Source organism: Meles meles, chromosome 7 (genome assembly GCF_922984935.1).
Source record: "Meles meles chromosome 7, mMelMel3.1 paternal haplotype, whole genome shotgun sequence".
Taxonomy (NCBI): Eukaryota; Metazoa; Chordata; class Mammalia; order Carnivora; family Mustelidae; genus Meles; species Meles meles.
The window spans coordinates 120,920,237-120,940,127 of NC_060072.1; the positions used below are offsets into that span (position 1 = coordinate 120,920,237).

The 19,891-nt window shown below is 41.1% G+C and overlaps 1 protein-coding gene across 1 annotated transcript in view; it reads left to right on the plus strand.

The window, feature by feature from the left end:
* Window positions 1-4,470: 4,470 nt before the first annotated feature.
* The window catches only part of PROSER2 (proline and serine rich 2), a 43,591-nt gene continuing 28,170 nt past the window's right edge, over window positions 4,471-19,891 (plus strand). Inside the window, exon 1 of the mRNA XM_046010569.1 lies at window positions 4,471-4,606. The gene's annotated coding sequence lies outside the window, so the exon portion shown is untranslated. The remainder of the gene's footprint in view (window positions 4,607-19,891) is intronic.

The window sequence follows — 19,891 nt, forward strand, 5'->3', positions numbered from 1 at the left end:
CATTGTGGGCTTGCCACAGAAAAGACCACAGAGAATTTTCGGATGAAGTATGGGTGGGCGTCTTACATCCTCTTTCTATATTTGGACCTCATTCACTGGCAGGTCCTAACGCTTGCCTGAGCAGCACTGTTGTTCACCAGGCATCTTCTGGAGACTTGCTTCTCTTTCAGAATGCTTACCATTAAAGCTTAGTAATAACTTGTTTACTGTTTGCTTCCATAATTGTTTCTTTCACATGTTTCTCCTTCAAAATACTGCCCTAGAATATGGACATCATCTACTTGCTTTCAGGAAACGTGAAACCGTTCCACTACATCTTTTCTAATCTTCCTCTAAATGTGCCACCAAAAAATCTCCAGGTCATAAGTTCTTCATCTGCAGAAGTAATTATTCATTTTTTAAAAAAATATTTCTTTTTTTTGAATCAAGAAACTTCACTAGGAAATCATACTTGAATTACAACAATGTCCTTCTTTTCCTCCTGTTCAGCAAATATTTATTGAATGCTTGGTGGAAGCCAGGGTCAATGCTATGCACATTGGCATTTACTGTCTCATATAGACATATAATATCTACTAGTTTTTATTGATGTAATAAAGTAATAACAGAAAAATGTCACAGAGAAAGTCACAACAGAAAATTTGGAACATATACAGTACTGTAAAAAAGAATCACATAATCAGAGCTGGAAACAAAAACTGCCATCAATTTGACAGATTTCCTTTTCTAACTTTTCCATACATACATGTATTTTCTATGTATGTGGAAATATATTTCCATGAAATAATAATTTATATACAATTTTTTAATGTCCCCCCCCAACCATATATTTAGATATTTTCTTGTGGCCACTAAAGATTCCTCATTTCAAAAAGCTGCACGATAGCTTATTTCTCCCTAATTTTAGATGTGTGATTGGTCCTAATTTTCTGACATTTTAAAAAGGAGACACTATATATCTTTATGCATTATTTTTGTGATTGTTTTGACTATTTCTATAGAATCCACAGATATGAATTATAGGATCAAAGTGTATAAACATTTTTAAAGCTGAGAAATATTCTTATAAAATTGTTTTCCAGTAAAGTTATATCATTTTATGCTCCCACTGATAGTATATAAAATGTCCCATTTCATTGCATTCCTGTCAATATTGAATATTAGAATTTAAGAAAATAGTTTCTACTAGATATATTAGGTATTATTTTAAATTTTTACTTTCCCATTACTAGGTAGTTCAAACACTTAAAAATATAACAAACTCAGCAAGAGAGCTAATTACCATTTTTTGAGGTAATTTTCCCACTGAGTTATTGGAGTTTTCATATCAACTTAAGGGTATTCTTGTACTGAGGATAAAATTAACTGCCAGATTTGTTCTGCACAGTACCGTAGGGTCTTTTTTCCTTTCAAATTTTGTTCAGAATATTTTTAGTTTTCAGGATTTAAAATTTTTATGTAATCTAGTCTAATGTTCATTTCATCTATGATTTTTCCACTTCTTTTCCTCCCTAATCTTGAGGTCACATAAATGCCTAAATTTTCTCCTAGTTTTAAAATTTTTTAATGTATCTGAAATGTGAAGCACATAATGGAAGGAAAGGGTTTTACATCGAGTTTTTTTTCAAATTACTAGTTTTCTCAAGCCTATTTATCGAGAATCTGCCCCTTTTGCATTTATTTTAGATAACTCTCTTCATCACATCTTAAAAGTCTACACTATGTCATCTGGATTATCGATTCCATTCTATTTTCTCTATTACTCAATATCCGTTGCCGTTCTATCATGATACTTTTAAATTATTATAGTCTTGTACTATGTTTCAATTAAAAACAGTGCAATTTGCTATATTTTCTCCATTTTCACAATTTTCTTAACTCTTCTCATCTGCCATGTATTCAGATAAACGTTAAAATAATTCCATTTTAGCCTCCAAGAGTAGGTGTTAGTAGCTTCACTGTACAGATGAGGAACTGAGTCTCAAAAAGGATAAGCAGCTCAAAATCACACATCTGAATGGAAGGCATAAAATAAAATCATTTCTTTCGACATCTCTTTCAGCTCCGCGATGCTATGGTTTTTTTAGCAAAGGAAAAGTGAAAATTATTAGCCCTTCTTCTTTCCTGTGTGCCTCCTCTAGTGGCCAAAACAGATATTGCAGTTTCTCAAGCCAATGTTCTACAGTAATTATAAAACATTCCTGTGCATTCAGCTTAATTTTTTAAACTCACTTTAAAATTAATTTACACAAAGTTCATGATATTATTTGTCTCCAGTTTGGGGGTCATGTAGTGCCAGGATTTTCTTAACGAAGAGCAGCCTTGGAAGACATTGATTAAAAACTCAAGTGAATATAAAGTAAAATTTTGTAAATTCCATGGGTTTTAAAGGAATAACAATGGTAGATAACAATGGTAGATACAAAGACCCTCCAGATGTTTCTTTGTTTCTTTTTTCCTCCCTTGACGTCATGTAAGTACTTTCATGAATAACTATTTTTCAATTACCCCTCTAAGCCATTTCCTGTTTTCTTCCCTTCTTGTTGTTCTAGTCCCTTTGTGCTAATCAGTAGCACAAAAGTCCCTCGACAGGGGTGCAGTGGGGACGGGAAGCCAGCCTGTGTTCAGGTAGTCACTCTGGGGCCCTAGCTAGGTCCTCACCAGCCCAGAGGAAGGTCCACCTGTTTGTAATTCCCACAGAGCTCTGGGGTGTGCTAACCTGGGGCTGCTTCATGGCCCCACAGCCACCTGGTTGAAACCTGTCTTAGCTTCTTCCCTGTTCCTTCTCTGTTCTTTTGATGGTGGTGGTGTTGTTTGGGATTTTTTTTCTTTTTGCCTTTTTCTTTTCTCCTTCTTCCTTCCCAATCCCATCATCCTTCAATTTCTTCTTTCTTATCTCTTCTTCACCTGTAAGAAAAGAAACATAGTAAAATTTAATGCTTACTTACTAATAAGTAAAGATAATGTGTAAATCAGAAATTTTAAATAAACTTTAAAGATTAAGCCAAACATATGTTTATACATCATGAAAACCCAACCAAGCAAATAGCACAGTAACAAAAAGAAAAAAAAATCTGGAAAGCACTTGACAAAATGCTTTATCTGAAATGCTAAAGAAAATGCTGAAATCCTTAAAGACAAGGGTTGTCTATTTTACCTCTCACCTGTGGGTGTTTAATAGTCTCTTTTAGTAAGCCCATTCATGGTAAATGAATTAGTATTTAACACAATGTGGGACACAATTTGGGGAAAAAACCATAAACAGCAGAAAGATTAGGCCTATTATTCATCAGGGATTAAGGACTGACAATATTGATTCTCTCCTGGATTTGGTTCAGAAAGAGGGAGGTAATAATACTTGCCTAATTAACTAGCATGTTGGGTAGATTAAAGTGCTTTGTAAACATTAATTAAAGATGCAGGGAGTTAGATAGGCCAGTGTGTTATTAGTGAAAAAGGTCTCTCCTTTAATCAGGTATGTCTTCCTGGGGAGGGCAAAGAAATGAGCTAAGGTCTAAGGTATTGGGGCTCAGCCCTGAGCGCCGCCCGTGACTCAGTCCTGCGGTGCCTCCAACCACATCCTTCCTCAGTTTTCTGTAAAATGGGGATATGCCACACGTAGCATTTTGGAATGTAGGTTTTGTAATGTCTGCCAGCGGAGTCCCCAACAAACCCTACAATTAATAAAGCCCGTAACTCTTGCTTTCTCCCTCCCTCAGGACCTGTGCCGCCCGGTGGAAACACTGGTCCCATTAGCTCCAACAACTTGATGAAAGCCTTCCCAACCGGCTATTAACCTCAGTCGGTATTTCCACCGCGATGGGGAAAAGAAGAAAACAGCACCCAGCAGTGGGGTCAGGAGCTCCGGGAGAAGGTTCGTCGCCTCTCTGAACCACGGGTTTCCCTCAGTGAGAAACGGGGCACAGCTAGTTCTACGGGTTACCTGAAATAATGGGTATGTTCAATCTCTTTTCCGAGGGTAATAAAAATCCTATGTTTGGGAGTTATTATCACTAAAAATAACACAACCTCTCAAAGCTGACGAAGCGGCGGTGAGGGGGAACAAGCCCCGTCTCCCTCAGAGTTCCAGACGCAAACCCCTGTTGCTCTTCTCCGCGGCTGTAACTCGGTGAGGGCGCGATGGAGTCCCAACTCAGACCTCGCGCGGAGACCGAGGATACCCTCCTCCAGAGGCGGCCTCCGGGCAGCAGCGGCGTGGGGGGGCGGGGGGGGCTGTCCCTTTAAATGCCCAGGGCGCGCGCTGTGCGTTTTGGGGGGCTGTGCCCTGGCGGGTAGCACGCGGCGGGACTGTGAAGGGGGAGGGCGCGGCGGGGTTGCGGGCGCGGGCTGGAGGTGCGGACGCCGGCGCGGTTGCGAGCGCGAGGCGGGGAGCGCGCGTCGGCGGTGCGAGCGCCTGGCAGGCTGGGAGCGCGCGGCAAGGAGTGAGCGGCAGCCGTGGGAGCGCGCGGCGGGGAGCGCGCGGCGGAGCGGCCTGGGACTGTCCGCCAGGCGCGCGCGCGGGCTGACTGGAGAACAGGCGGCGAGAGGGCTCTGGGTCGCCGTCCGGGTGGGCACCTGCGGTCCCGGGCGCGGGGGCTCCTTCCAGGTGAGTTTGGACTTTGGGATCGCGGACTGGGTCAGGGCGGCGGGCGGGCACGTCCGTGAGCGGGGCGGCGTTTAGAGGGAGGCTTGGGCTCGGGTGGGTTTCGGATAGACAAGGGTGACCCCCTTTTCTTGTGGCCCGGCTGTGTGCGCCTCCCACGCTTCCCTGCGGGCGCCCGGGTTGCGTGGCTCTCTTCTCGCTCGCCAGTGTCCTCCACATCGCTCGCCCAGCCTCTTGGAAATTAGGAAAGACGCGCAGTCCGCGGGACCGTGGTTAACCTGGGGGCCTCACCTACGGGAAACCCAGTGCCTCCTTTGGGATTTCAGGGGTACGCCTGCGCCCCAGGTCGGGGAGGTAGGGAGAACGCGGCGATTTTCGGCTCGGAGGTTATCCTGTTGGGGGCTGCGAGGTGGTCCGAGGCACGTGTTTAACTTGGGGGCTCAGAGCGGTTACGGGTGATCCCCACAGCCCTTCCCGGAGTCCTTCTAGACTCGTCGCCTGACTCGCTGTTGTGGCCCTGGAACTCCCGGGAGCTCTGCCTCACACTACGGAGAGGAGGGTGGGAGACGTTCATATTGACAGGAGGTAGCCAAAGCCACCTGTTAAACTTAGTGCAAAGTGACCACTAGATTTTCCATGCCACCTCCGCTCCCCAACCCCCAGTCACCGGCAGGTAGCTGAATCAAGTGGGAATGTGTAGGATCAGCAGTGAATCGAGGCCGGGAAGGATTAAAAAAGAGAAGAAAATGTGACCGATGTGATGCAATTTAACAAAAGGCAATACAATAAACTCCAGTATTTCTCCGAGGCTTTGAAAGTTTCCCAGTATTGTTTTACGGAGTCTAAATTTAAGCACCTAGCTGCTTTTTTTTTTTTTTTTTTTTTTTTTTTTTTTTTTTAACCGCAGGAACTAACCTCAGAAAATTCTTAACTCTTTGCGGGGCAGGATAGTTGGTACAGAGCAGAAAACTTAAACAGTGAGTCGTTTTTTGTGCCTCGCCCACTCCCGGCCACCCTCCCCAAAGAAAGTAAAACAAAGTTCAGATCTGTTGCAAGGAGATTGTAGGAAGAAAGTTCATTCTGGCTCCAATTTTAATGGAAAACTTTTTTTTAAAATCTGCATTTCTGAAAGACACAGAAACATCAAGCCAGCTATAAGTGTAGACTTGAGAAAGATGTTCACCAGAGAAATGTTTATTAAAGATACTTTTCTACTTTTTTTTTTTTAAGCACTGAATACCTAGGGCTCTAGCATGCACTAAAAAGTTAGTCCTCAAAGTTCCATGCCTGAATGTTAGATTGTTTTTCTAGGTGGAGGAGGTATTTCGTTCATGAGGCCAATGTGGAAATACAAACAAATGCTCTGTTTACTTGGGACTGGGTGGGAAGGACGGAAGTTGCCTAAAATCTCTCTTGCCAAACTTGACAGTGTATGTATGGAATCTTGTGTATTTTCTTGCCCAGACCAATAAGAGCCACTTTTAACTGACTGGATAGGTTCCTTCGTAACAGTATTTCAAGTGAACTTTTCTTTGAAAATTTTGGACGCTGGTTCTAGATTTAGAAGCAACACATTTTCTCCATTACTAAAAATCAGGAAGCCAAAAATTAGAGTAACATAGGCTAGTAATAATTTAAAGAAGATTGGAAAGATGAGAGATGCTTTTAAGAAGATTTGAGTGTGTCAGGTAGGATGACGTCCTTAAGTGGTACAGACTGAGTGCTCTTTAATTCATGCAGCGATATTTGGGGATTGACCACCTACACCACGCTGAGTACTGAGTTCATCTTTGGGCACACAAGCATATCTAGATATCAGCCATATGGCCCAAACTGACTGAAATCAGATCAAGTAAGCCTTCATCAGGAGCTGAAGATAACACCTGGCCGCCGTTCCAAAGTTCTCAGACACCTAAGGAGTCTAGAGTTGGCACTCTGTGTTGATTCTAAAGATCATCTCAAGTAACTAACTGCATCGAGTAGAAGCCTAGAGGGAGAGAGGTGACAGGTTTTGGTGGAGCTGAGCTAAGAGCAAGGGAGCCTCTGGAACAAAAGTTCAGATGCATCTTATCTACATGTTTGTGGGACAGCCGCCAGGGCACAGAGGCCATTCAGGGGTAGGTGCTAGGGAATCCTAGGAGCATCCCAGAACTTGAGCTCTCTGCTTTGCTGAAGGGCAGCATTGCATTTCAGTTTCCACTGGTGGTAGTGCTGGTGGCTTCTGAGCTGATGGCGTGCTCTAAGGAATGATGCATCCTGCCACCCTCTGATACACTGTAGCACATCCGTCCCTCTTGAATCTTGAATGATCTGCTGACCATTGCAGAGAAGCCTCTGTCCACACTGACACAGCAGGGTCAGCATGGAATCCCTGGTAGTACTCTCTGTCTGCAAAGAGCCACAGTGATGCCCTTGTACCCCTTCTAGACTCACAGCATTCATGCTGAAACCTATTTTAAGAAAGTAAGTGCTGGTTTTATAATCCATGCGGTCAGGATTGGTGGCAAAGAAACTTGTAGGGCAGAACAGTCCACTTTGTTGGAGAGAGATGGGATAGTGCTTTATGAATTCAGCGCTTCAGACTGGATCTTTGCAAAGATCCTAGCACTCCAAAGACTTGAATCTGTTCATATTTGTTTTTAAATTGGAGTTAAATGTATATAACATCAAATTTATCATTTTAAAGTGTACAAATCAGTAGCATTAAGTACATTCACATTCTACATGTTTGGGAATGTTTTCTTTAATTTTTTTTCTGTAGAGGTCTGCAGATATCCATGAAATGAACCTTATAAATTGAATTATTCCTCACTAAGTTTGTGTCTGCTTAAGATGTCCATAATTGAGAGAGGTACAGATGGTCCTCCACTTGACGACTTTTAAACTTTATAATGGTGCTAAAGAGTATAGATTCAGTAGAAAAAGTACTTAGGATTTTGAAGTTGGATCTTGTCCTGGGCCAGCAATGTGTTGTCAGTCCTCTCTCAGAAGCTGGGCAGCTCCCAGGCAGCCAGGGATCATGAGGGCAGGTGGGCCATCCCGACAACCATTCTGCACCCATCACCACTCTGGTCTTCAGGTCCGGCGTTCAGTACATTACATGGGATAATCAACACTTTATTATCAAATAGGTTTTGTGTTAGAGGATTTTGCCCAACCGTAGGCTAATATGAGTGTTCTGAGTACATTGAAAGTAGGCTAGACTAAGCTTTGATGTTCAGTAGGTTATGTGTATGAAATGCATTTTCAACCTAACATAGATTTATTGGGATATAACCCTATCATAAGTCAAGGAAGATCTGTATATTGAAAGATAACACTGCAGTGGGGGATTTGTCACTATCTCCTTGTATTTTGAGCTAGAAAGTATTCTCAGACTTTGTGCATACATCTTTATATGTGAATACCTAAAAATACGCATCTGTAAGTTTATATTGGTAGATGCATCGTATCTAACAGGAATTAAGCTTTTATTATTACATGGTTGCTCTCATCACTAATGAGGATTTTTGCCTTAAAATCTATTGTGCCTTATGTAATACAGCCAGAAAGGATCCTCTCATTGTTGCCGTTGTGAATACTGGCTTGATGTTATCTTTCCCCATCATTTTTATTTTCTTCTAAATGTCTTTACTGAGGTATAATAGACATTCAATAAACTGCACATATTAAAAGTGTTTAAAAAGAAAAAAAGGTACATTCACCATATTGTGCAACCATCACCACTATCTAGTTCCAGAACTTTTTCATCACCCTGAAGGGAAACCCCTTTCCCGTTAAAGAGTCACGCCCCTTTTCCTCCCACTCCAGCCTCTGGCAACCACTAATCTGCTTTCTTTCTCTATGGATTTCCCTGTTCTGGCTATTTCATGTCAATGGAATCATACAGCATGTGGTTCTTTGCAGCTGGCTTCTTCCACTTAGCAATGCTTTCAAGATTCATCCATGTGAGAGCCACCAATGTGAAAGTGTACATCAGTACTTAATCCCTTTTTTATTATTTATTTATTTTAAAAGATTTTATTTATTTATTTGAGAGAGAAAGAGAAAATGAGAGAGCACACAAACAGCGAAGAGGGGCAGACAGAGGGAGAAGCAGACTCCCTGCTGAGCAAGGAGCACAACCCAGGGCTGATCCCAGGACCCCCAGATCATGACCTGAGCCAAAGACAGACGCTTAACTGACTGAGTCACCCAGGCGCCCCACTTCATCCCTTTTTGAAAGGCTGAATATTTCCTCGGATAGACCACAATTTGCTTATCCATTTATCAGTTCATGTACGTTTGGGTCATTTCCACCTTTTGGCTGTTGTGAGTAGTGCTGCTATGAGCACCCATGTACAAGTTTTTGTTTGAAAACTTGTTTTAAATGTTTTGGGGTCTGTTCCCAAGAGTGGAATTCCTAAGTAATACAGTAATGTGGTGTGTAACCTATCAAGGAATCACCAGACTGTTTTCCTCAGCAGCTGCACCATTTTACACCTTCTCACCAGCAATGTATGAGGGCTCCAGTTTCTCCACATCCCGTCAACACGTGTGTGTGTGTGTTTAAATTGCCATCCTAGTGGACATGAAGTGGTATCTCACTGTGGTTTTAATTTGCAGTTCCCTAATGATTAATAGTGTTGAACATCTTTTCATGTGCTTGTTAACCACTTAGAAGTCTTCTTTGGAGAAATAACAATTCAAGGACTTAGTTCTCTTTTGTATTTGCTTTTGTATTGCCAAAATCTTGCATGTGAGCAAGTGTAGTTATTTTTATAGGGCGTGGTTTGTCTATTGTGTTCCTTCTCAAACCTTCATTCTGTTGTTTAGGGGGTTTTCCCCCTGCTTTCTTTTTCAGACGTCAGCTGCTCCTTCTAGGAGACTAATTGTCTGACTAGTGCTTTGAAATATTTCGTATTCTGCCTGTTTTAGGTATTGATTGTTCCAAAGGCCTGGGTTGTTCCTTTGTTCATTCAGCAGTATTTGAAGATTGGCCACTAGCATTGTCCTGTGCACTGAGCTAGTCACTGGGTGTACAAACATACCAGTCTTCATGGGCTTCTCTTTTTGATGTCTGTAGATATCTTTTTTTTTTTTTTAACATATTAGTAGAGCCTGGCATAGGGAAAAAGAAGAGCACTCAGCTGGAGGTGAGGGACTCTGCCTCATGTCTTGCTGGGTTCATCAGCTTGCATTTCTGGAACTTAGTTTCCTGGTTTCCTTAGTTTCCTGGTCTGTGAAATTTGGGGTAGGAAATTTGGGTATGACTTCTCAGACCCCTCTGACCTTGAAACTGATTCATGATTCATGATTCATGACAGTTTTCTTTTGCACACCTAATTCTGTGAGGGTACTAAAAATAGTTTATGTTGCACATTATACTTAAAGGAACTATCTTGCGTGGGGTCGGGGGGAAAGATGCTTGTGCTCCTTTCCACTAGATGACACAGGTGAGTTTGGTCAATTGCTTCCTTCCAAGATGGGGCAGTTGGTATTTTCTGTAAAGATTCAGAGGGTTTGAAGAGCTTCAGTGAGCATTTAAGTTCCTACCACGGTAGGCACAACTGGGAATGTAGACATGGATAAGGGGTGGAACTTGCCTTTGAGAAATTCATGATCTAATAAAGGAGATAGGATAAATGTCATAGGAGTCAATAGCAGCGACCCTCTGCTCTCTTTTGGGAGCAGAGGACATAGATATTCTTTCCTTCAGGGCATCAGAACATCTCTTGGAGAATGTGATGTTGAAGCTGGGCCAACAATAGGAGAATACTGGAAAATCAGAGTGGTAGAATGGTGGCTTGGATTAGAAGGCGGAGGAGGTTAGTCTTGTATCTGGGGGCATTAACCATGGAAGATGGCAGGTCTTATCTTCTGGCTTCACTGTGGAGTAGACTTTTGTATACCCAGGGAGTAACTTGACGTTGAACGGGATGGGAGGTTCATTGTTGAGGAGGGAGGAGAGAAATATGAGATAAGATGGTATAACCAGGGGGTTGGGGGGTTGGCACTGCGAGCACGAAAATGTCAAATCTTGATTAGATGTTTCGGTGCAAGAAGAGTTTTAAAAAGCATTATTCCTGAGTGGAGAACTAAGGATCTAGACCCAGCTCCTTCTGACTTGCCAAACTGACTTAAGGGCTTTGGGCCTCAGTTTCCTTACCTGCTAAACTGGCCTCCATATACACTAGATAAACCAACGACTTTGGTGACTGAGGTCCTGCTAATACTGCAGGCAACTTCACGTCATTAATCAGCTGTCTTACAGTGTATCTGAGGGGAATATGTTGTATAATCAACACTTTTTCTCTGCAGATTCCTATTGTGATTTTACTGATCTTTTTTTACCTTGTTTTTTCAGGAGGGTGGGGGAGGGGCAGAGGGGGAGAGAGAGAATCTCCGGCAGACTCCATGCCTGACGCGGGGCTCAATCTCAGGACCCTAACATCACAACCTGACCCAAAATCAAGACTTGGAAGCTTAGCAGACTGAGCCGCCCACTCCTCCTACTGTGATTTTAGAGGTGTCTAATGAGGAAAAACATTTTTGTATCAACATGTAGTAAATCATACTTAAACCACAATTTCATTTTAAGGAGTATATATATATATATTTGCTATGACTAATTATCAATTCTATTCTAAGAACATTAAGTTAACCATATATAATTACCAATATTCTGCTATTTCCAGCCTATGCATATGGCAACTTCATATGATTCAATCTAATATTAGTGGCTCTGTTGTTAGACCCTTCCCTTTTCAACCATTGTAAGAATGTAGTCAGTGAACTGGAAAATTCACAGAAAAACATAGTGTATTTAAATATTGTGTTTCTTAGCTAATTCCCATTTTTTCAGGATGAAAGTTCTTACTGACAGTATTCCCAGGAGGTGTCTAAGAAGAGTCTGGGGAGAAGAAGGGAGCCTCTGTATATACACCCACAGCAGCAGGGCTAGAAAAGAAGTCTTGGAAGGTGGGGTTAAAGGTCCAGTGCGGTGGGTTGACCCAGTGGGATGTCTTGAGTGAGCTTTGCTTCCCCCTGGCTTGGAATTAAATCTGTTCAACTTAAGATAAGATATGTGAATCAGATCTCTACTTCCAATCTAACCAGGTGTTAAAATACCAATACTGGATGAACATACTCTACCTCAGCTTTATTTTCACTGTGAGGATGAAAGAAACACTCAGCTGGGGATGCCTGGGTGGCTCAGTCATTAACCTTCAGCTCAGGTCATGATCCCAACAGTCCTGGGATCAGCCCTGCAATGGGCTCCCTGTTCGCGGGAAGCCTGCTTCTTCTCCCACTCCCCCTGCTTGTGTTCCTTCTCTTGCTCTCTCTCTCTATCAAATAAATACATAAAATCTTTAAAAAAAAAAAAAAAAAGAAAGAAAGAAACACTCAGCTAAGAACTTTGAGCTTCTCAGAAAGAAACAGTATTATACAATAAGGCATGACTATTTCTTCTAAGTAAAAAGTATGAATTTTATCTCACCATTATAGCATGTAGGGGATACTCTGTTAATATTTGCTGAATACATTCAGAGAAAGCACCCAAACTTGTTTAACAAGAGTAAAAGTTAAATGGGGATTATCTTCTAAAAAAATTTCCATAAGAATCCAGAAATAGGCAGTAGGCATACAGAATGTCAATTTTCTTCGTTTTGATGAGCTAAGAATTAAATTCGAAATGTCCATCTTTGTATACACTTGTATACAAATAAAATTTGTATTTCATCAGGTAGAACTGGATTTTCTCTTGTAGATGTTTTTTTGTTTTTGTCATTCCTTCTTGTTACAAGGAACTCATCGGAAATCTACTCAAGGTTGTTTTCAGGTGAGGCTTCACTTTAGGAAAATCTAATTTCCACGCCTTCTGTTCAGTGAGAGGAAAAGGATAACAGGAAGTTTCTTCCCTTAGGGCCTGTTAACCTAGCCTAGCTAGGTGAGGCCTCAACCCTGAACTTGTTTGCTTAAGTGTAGGCACATCAGTTACTCTCAGGTGCTGCCAGGCCCTCAGTAAATTACCATCTCCTATAAACAGCTGAAACTGTTCACAGTTGAGACAGTCTGAAATAAATCTTGCTTTTCAACATTGTTCAAAAAGAGCTTTTCGAAAGAAAAAAGTCTAAATGAAAGCACGACAATTGTTCTGAAGAAGTAAAATTACTAGCCTTTAAAATGTGTAATTGTATTTAATACCTTTGAGTGCCAGTTAGAGTTTAAGGTCCTAAATTCTTACAGCAGACATTTCAGTAGTAAGGGAAAAAACCCAACTCAGAGAAAAAGCCAAAAAATCACATGTAAGGGATGCTAAAACCGTTGGCCGCATTAACATTTTAAAATTTCAGGGGCACCTTGGGGGGCCTAGTCAGTTAAGCATCTGCCTTCAGCCCAGGTCTTGATCCCCAGGGTCCTGGGATGGAGCCCCCATAGAGCTCCCTGCTCAGCAGGGAATCTGCTTCTCCCTCTCCCCCTCTCCCTCTGCTCCTCTCCCTGCTCATGCTTTCTCTCTCTCTCTCTCTCTCTCTCAAATAAATAAATATTTTTTTAAAAAATTTTTTTAATTCCAGAACAAAACTAAATCTCTAACTCCTAGCACCAACCAGCTTCCATCTGAAGAGGACTTTCCTCTGATCTTCAGGGCTGGGTGCTAGTCATAGTTTGCCAGTTGACTCAGTGAATATTTTTTTGGAAACTTTCTTGTCTTTCCAAGGTTTTTGTTTTCTTGACGTTGAGAAAGAGCCCATGCCGAAGAATAGTAACTACATACTTCTTTTATTTCAGCTGTTTATTTGTTAGAGTCTTATTTTTTTTTTTAATATTTTATTTATTTGACAGAGAGAAATCACAACTAGGCAGAGAGGCAGGCAGAGAGAGAGGAGGAAGCAGGCTCCCCGTGAAGCAGAGAGCCCGATGCGGGGCTCGATCCCAGAACCCTGGGATCATGACCTGAGCCGAAGGCAGAGGCTTTAACACACTGAGCCATCCAGGTGCCCCAGAGTCTTATTTTTTTAAGTTGATCTTGGGTATAGATTAACGCCTATAGTTGTACACATGCCTGCATTTACACTGATACGTATTACATGTTAATATTGGAGAGCGGTACTGGTTTGTTGCGCCTGGTGTATTTATTGGTGCTGACTTTTTTTTTTTTTTTTTTTTTGGTGCTGACTTTTTAACAGATCATCTCTCGTGAATCTAAGTGAAACGTCTCCTCAATGGCTGTAATTTAAAGTCCCTTCCCCTGTATTCTCCATTTGTCTTGGATTGAAATAGATGGGGTGAATGAGAGTAATTTCATCTAAATCTGACTGCTTTGGTCTTTCAGTATGAAAAAGGGATAAAGGATGGTCATCCCAGTGAAGTTACCATGTTTGAAAGGACTCCTAAGTGTGGAAGCCTTTCGCTTAGATCAAAGGTCTGTTTTAAGGATAGGGCTTAAAAATAATAATAAGATGGTTTCAAAATATGAATATTGTGAAGTACTGAATAGCAAGTCTCCATTTGGTGACACATGTTTTCTGAAGTCCTGTGGCTGTATTGAAAAAACAAAGAGAGCTCTTTGCCCATAAGAAATTGGTTAAATCCCTAATTAATATTAATTATGAATTAATATGAATATAAAAAATCATATGAATATCAGCATTCAGTTTCCTTCTCACATACGGATTGGGTTAATATAAAACAATAGAAGGGGCACCCAGCTGCCTCTGTTAGGGGAATGTGCGACTCTTGATCTTGGGGTTGTGAGTTTGAGCCCCACATTGGGGGTAGAAGTGACTTTAAAAATAAAATCTTTTTTTTTTTTAAGATTTTATTTATTTATTTATTTGACAGAGATCACAAGTAGGCAGAGAGAGAGGAGGAAGCAGGCTCCCTGCTGAGCAGACAGCCTGATGTGGAGCTCAATCCCAGGACACTGAGATCGTGACCTAAGCTAAAGGCAGAGGCTTTAACCCATTGAGCCACCCAGGTGCCCCTTAAAAATAAAATCTTGAAAAAGAATAAGAGTTGGTATCATTCATAACTCCATCTTCTAATTTCTTGTTATACATAACTCATTTTTAATACACACTCTTTACATAAAAATAGGAATCAAGACAGAACCAGACAGAAATGATAAAAGTAGGACTCCTGCCTTTTTTGTTCAAGTAAATCAACACAAAGTGCCTATCACATTTCCGTTGGTGTTCACATGAATGAATGTTGTCAGGAGCTGCTAGCATTAAGGCCAACAATGGCTATTTTGTGTTTACTGCGAATTTCATCTAGGAGTGTGTACATTCCAGTAAAAATGGCTGTTCTCTTTATTCTCACCCACTGCTTAACCATATGAAAAAGCCCATTCATGATAATGAGCTGTGGTGACTTAGAAACCATTCCCACTGTGAACTGCTTCATTTTTAGTGTTCTTGAAGGTCAAAAACAAAACAAAACAACCCCCCCCCACACACACACACAAAACCAAAATACCAACAGCCCATACCTTTGAAAGCAGCTTGGCTGTTAAATCATCATACTGGGATTTCTCAGGCTATAGCTTTAAAGATCATTGCTTTCCTAGGATTGTTTTTCTAAGTTTCGGAAAAAGTCTTCCCAGAATTCCTGTGCGTGGAAGCAGGAGAGACCGAGTTGATGGAGCAGTAGGACTTGGGTTGGGATGGATCCTGCCCCCGTTACTCACAGGTGCGCACACCGACCCTCCTGCACAGCCTGACGTGGGAAAAGGGCCATTTCTAAGATGACTTGTACCCCTTTCCCAGCTTAGCTGTGCTTCTGCTGACTGCATCTTAGCACTGTCAGGTAACGGTGGTATCTGGACAATGTGTGCAAGTCTATAAATCACAGGTCCAGGGGTTTAGAATCCTAGGACCCAACCTGGATCTTTTCTTTCATAAGGAGTTTACCTTGGCGAGGAGCTGGAGCAGTTTTCTTTTTGAAGTGTCCTGTAGGCACGCTGAGCAAAAATTAGTTCCACATCACTCGGTTAAGGTGGATAATTTTTCCATTCATGTTCAGAATGAACAAAGGCAGTAATCACCGTTGTGATTTTGTTCAGCCTGTCTGTAGGGTATCTAAGCCTTGTAAGGTATGATTCCCTGCCCCCCACCTTGTAGGTACAAAGCCCAATAGTTGAAGGTGAAGGAACTTCATATACTTGTTCTAGCTTTGATGCAGCAAACGGAGTCAGATCAGCCTTTCCCTGGTTAATTTCAGGCTAAACCTCGATCCAAGAAGAGTTTATCTTTGTGGTTTCTCCTTCCTTTGAAAGCACTTCCCTCCTGCATTGCCCTGGGGTTTCTAGATTACATGTCTTCTCTTCCTCCCTCATTAAGTCCGAACTCATCAGTCTGTCCTGCATCATCTCCTTCCATGCTGGACCTTACAGACATCTCCGGGGTGATAAAATGATCTGATACATCGTTACTCTTCAAACTTCCAGGTCATCTTCCTTTTCTGTTTCCCCAGCAGTGGGAGGTAGGTGCCCAGCAGGTGGGGCCATGTTGTACCTGCCACTGGCTTGTCCTCTGGGTATGGAGATAAAACATAGTGTTGTGTGTTATATTTACATAAATGGAATTGTGCTAACAATCTGACTATAACTTCTCACTCAAAACATTTTAGGACCTATGCATGCCGTTGTCCAGTCGATTGCTTTGGACTGAGGCACAGTTTTCCATAGTAAAAGCATTTACCAGGTTTTGACTTATTCTGGGAGTTCGTAGTTGTTGATGAAACTAGATTCCCACCAGCTCAACTCTGCTACAGGCAAAGTTCCCCTGTATTCCTGGAGAATTCCCATGGAGTAGACTGAGCAGCGGGATTTTTGGATCATGGGGCATAGTTTCACCATGCTGCCCCATTGTTCCATGGAGAGGTCAGATGAATTTCACACCCCCAACAGTGAATGGTACATGAAGTTTCCTGTTTCCCCACATTCTTGCTGGTGTTTGTTATTTTTCAGTTGTCTAATTTGTGCCGATCCAGTAGGTATAAGCTAATGTCTTATGGTAGTTCTAGGCTTGTATTTCTTCTGTTTCCCGGTAACACTGAACATCTCTCACATACCTCTTAGTCACTTGGGTTTCCTCTCTGTGAACTGCTTAATCATATTCCTTGTTTGTAATTTTTTTCTCATGAGCTTCCTGTCTTGTTCCTGTTGGTTTACAAGAATTTTTTGCATATTCTAGCGATCAGTTCCTTTTATGAGACCATGCACATCTCCCACTGGCCTGCCTCTTTTCTGTTAACGTGGCCTACAGTGCCTTCCATTTTAACATATAATCATTCCAATTTTCACCTTAGGACTTGTGGTTTTTTGGGGGCACCTGGGTGGCTCTGTGGGTTAAAGCCTCTGCCTTTCACTCAGGTCATGATCCCAGGGTCCTGGGATCGAGCCCCGCATCGGGCTCTCTGCTTGGCAGGGAGCCTCCTTCCTCCTCTCTCTCTCTCTCTGCCTGCCTCTCTCCCTACTTGTGATCTCTATCTATCAAATAAATAAAATAAAATCTTAAAAAAAAAAAAAAAGGACTTGTGGTTTTTTGAGTCCTAATGAACAGAAATATCAATGGAGCAGAACAGGAAATTCAGAAATAGAAACTACCACATAACCATTTAGCATAAAATAACATTTAGTACTTCAAGACAGCGGAAAAGATGAGTTTTCAACACTTGGCATTTGAGTAAGTGCAGAGCCATTTTAACTTGGGGATGGTGAAATAGATCTCTCCTTCACACTTCACACTAAGACAAATTCAAGTTGGGTCAGATATTTAAATATGAAAAGTAAAACCATAAAAATGCTAAGTAGAAAATATGAGAAGTATTTTATTTATATCCTTAGAATTTTTTTTTTTTTTTAGTTCAAGTCTCAACATGGGGTTTGAACTCAGGACCCTGAGATCAAGACCCAAGCTGAGACCAAGTGCAAGATGCTTAACTGACTCAGCCACCTAGGTGCCCCAGGAAAGGCCTTTCTAAGTTTGCAAAACCCATAAGTTATAAACCAAAAGACTGATGAAGTCAACTATATAAAAACAAATTCTCCAAGTCAATGCACAAGTTAAGAAAACATTTTTGCAATTTATGTCAAGCAGTTTCTGGGTTTTCTAGTCTGTTCCATGGGTGTGTTTACTGATCTAGCACCAGTACCTGTGTCTGGATTACTCTTACATTATAATGACTCTGGAAGCTTGATGAGGCCAGTTCCTCCAGCTTCTTTAGGAGCTTCCTGGTTGTTCTTGTCTCTTTGTTTTTCCCAATAAATTTTCTCCTTTTGTTAAGCCCCTAATAAGTTTAAAAACCTACCTACTGGATTTTTCCAAAAACAGCCCTGTTGTGATTTTGATGGCTCTGTTGGCTGCACTGTCCAACAGAACTTTCTAGAATGATGGAAAATTTCCATTAATTAATGCTTAAAATGTGGCTAGTGCAGCTGAGGAACCAAATCTTTTAATTTAATTTTAATTAAATTTAAGTAACCACACATGGCTAGAGTTTACTGGATGTCTATTCCTTCAGAGCAATTCAATTGTAGGAGACTAACTCATCTTAATGAAATTGACTCTTCCAGACCTGAATATGGTCTCTTTATTAGTTCTTTATTGACTTTCAGTAACATTTTATTATTTTTTCCAAAAAACTTTGTACATTTTTTGTGCAACTCTAATATATATATGTATCTGCATACATATGTTATGCTATTTTATTTTTTATTTTATGCTATTTTAAATTTTTTCTTAGTTATTGTTTGTGGCTAGCCTATAGAAATTGATTCTTTTATATATTGATTTATATCCAGTGACTTTATAAAAAAACACTTGTTTTTTTTTTTAAGATTTTATTTATTTTTTGACAGAGAAAGAGAGAGAGCGAGCAAACAGGGGGAGCAGCAGGCAGAGAGAGAGGGAGAGGCAGGCTCCCAGCTGAGCAGGAAGCCCGATGTAGGGCTTGATTCCAGGATCCCAAGACCATGACCTGAGTTGAAGGCAGACACTTAACCAACTGAGCCACCCAGGGGCCCCAGAAAACACTTGTTGATTCTAATAATTTATGAGATTCTTGGTGTTTTCTACAAAGATCATAAGTATCTATAAATACTGACATTTTTGTTTCTTCCTTTTCAATCCTTATTTTTTGCTTGTCTTATATGTGGGGTAGGACTTAAATAAAATACAGTATAGAGGATAGCAGTGGTGGTAATGAGAATGGCTTTAATGTTTTGTCACTAAGTATGATGTTTACTGTAATTTTTTTTGGATATCTTTTATTGGGTTAGAAGTTCTCCCTTTATACTTTGTGAAGTTCTTAAAAAATTATGCCTAATATTAAATTTACTCAGTGCTTCAGATATTAAATCTTCAGTTTACCCCATCCACTTGAGTTTTTAAATTGCTATTAACTTTTTTTTTTTTTTTAAGTTCAATTTGGTTCTTTTTCAAATTACCCTGGTCATTTTTTATGATGAGATGTTTTCCTTCTGTGAGGAAGAGAGAGTTGTCAGAAGTATTTTTCATATAGCATTCTGCATCTAAAACTGTCCCGATATACCAGCCAGGCTGTCTTATCCACCAGACTCTGGAAATGAGGGTTTCTCCATGGGGCTCTTACCTTCTCTTTTCCCCTTAGCTCATCAGTAGGCTTCTCCTTTCCTTAAAACAAAACAAAATAGATAAACCAAACCAGTAACTGAAAATAACCTTTCTCCAACCCAGTTGTCCCTGTAGCTACTGTCTTTAATTTTTTAATCTTTTTTGCTTTCCCACCACATCTCAACTTTTTTTTTTCCAAGTTTTTATTTTATTTCATTTTTTTAAAGTGGGCTGCATGCCCAGTGTGGAGCCCAACACGGACTCAAGACCTGAGCTGAGATCAAGAGTCAGACACTTAACTGACTCAGTCACCCAGGGCCCCTTGAGTTTTTCTTTTAATTCCAGATAGTTAATATACAGTGTTATGTTAGTTTCAGGTATACAATTTAGTGATTCAGCTGTTCCATAATCACGACAAGTGCACTCCTTCATCCCCACTACCCATGTCACCCATTCCCCCCCCGCTGGAGAGCACACCCCCAATGACTCGATGTACACCCCACTTCTCCCATCCATGCCTTGGCCCACTCTCGGGAGCTTTGGATCATCTCTGCACTGCTCACTCTTTATAAGGTCAGTGAGTTCGTTGAGCAGTTTTTAGTCCTTACTCTGTTGCACCCTTTGGCAGCCAGAGTCCCCTTCTCTTTTGTCCTGAAAATACACTCCTGCCCTGCCTGTTAGTCATGAAAATTTCATATCCTTAACCTCT